The sequence below is a fragment of the Varanus komodoensis genome, unplaced genomic scaffold, assembly GCF_004798865.1.
Source record: "Varanus komodoensis strain SLA01 unplaced genomic scaffold, ASM479886v1 scaffold2570, whole genome shotgun sequence".
Classification (NCBI taxonomy): domain Eukaryota; kingdom Metazoa; phylum Chordata; class Lepidosauria; order Squamata; family Varanidae; genus Varanus; species Varanus komodoensis.
Genome location: NW_025335678.1, coordinates 25316 through 26790, shown reverse-complemented (window position 1 = coordinate 26790; position 1475 = coordinate 25316).

The window sequence follows — 1475 nt, the reverse complement described above, 5'->3', positions numbered from 1 at the left end:
CAGAATTAGCTGTTAATTGGATGCAAAGCCATTGAATTGGCTGTTAATTCAATGGCCCCATCTCAAATTGGAGTAAGGTAACTGCTCGGGTGCCGCAGGATTCACTCCTGGGCCCAGTGCTCTTCAACATCTTTATTAATGATTTAGATAAGGACTTACAAGGAAAGATAATCAAATTTGCCAGTGATACAAAACTGGGTGGAACAGCAAACATCCTAGAAGACAGGTACAGAGTGGGGAATACATGGCTCAAGATAACTAAAAAGGAAAAAGATCTTGGAGTAATTGTGGACAACAGGCTAAATATGAGCCAACTGTGATGCAGCTGCAAAAACAGCAAATGCTATTTTGGGATACACTAAAAGAAGAATGCCTCTCAGTTTTGTTCTGTGCTTGCCTTAAATGCATACACTTGTTGTCAATAAATGCGTTAAAATAGGTGTCTCCAACTAGACTGTGTCTAAATGATTCAGTCCTTCAGAAACAGAAACCGGAACCTTTCGGACCCAGAGGCAAGCAGGGGGCTCCCCTAGGTTAGATTCCCCTTCAGCTCTTTTGCCACATGGGAAGGAGAGGGGCTGCCCTCCCACCCACAGATGCCACAGCTGGGGGGTCATGGAAGACCAAGAGCTGCCCCACCATCCCACTGAACCCTCTGGTCCCTGGACTGTCCTCCCTGAGGATTAACTCCCAGAAGAGAACCCAGATAACGGACACAGTGTGTGTGTGTGTATTTATTTTATTTCAACACCAAAACTGCTTTCTGAGTCATAGCAAAGTCATAAAAAAACAAAATATACAATTAAAAAATAAGATTAAATCAAGCATACATAATATATCAATAAAATAACAAGAATAGAGCACAGCAAAAATCTCACAGCAGTCACAGCTGAAGTTAGTCTGGGGTCACAGTACAAAATACCACAAATCCCATATTAATACAAAGTGTAAAAGTTACTTAAAAATGTGATTCTCAATATTAAAATATTGGCCCAAAAATAGGTTTTGCCTGGCACTGCCAGACTCTTCATTTCTTTCAGAGGGGGCTCTCTCAGAAGGGCCTCAGATGATGACGAGGGGGAGAAAGAGTTGAAGGACATGCATTTTCCCTGAGCACCAAACAGCAAGGTCAGCTACAGAGGGTCCTATCAGAGAAGAATCCTCAAAGCAAGCACAAAGTTCTCAAAAGTCCCAAGAAGAGGAGAGTTCAGTCCCTAAGAGCCTTCTGTGGGTGAAAACTAACGGACCCAGGATGCAGAGGGGCCAGTTGGGTGGGAAGGCCTGCCAGCCCGGAGGTGCGCAGGGAACGTCGTTCAGGCTGCAAGAGAAGAGCAGGTGGAGGTCAGAGCAAGCGCAGGCGGTGAGTGCCCAGAGCCCACGCCGATCCAGAGGGGCTCTCCTTCCCGAGGAGGAGGAGGAGGAGGCGGTGCAGATGTGGGGAAGGAGGGCTTCCCTGGGACCTCCCTTCCAGGGAG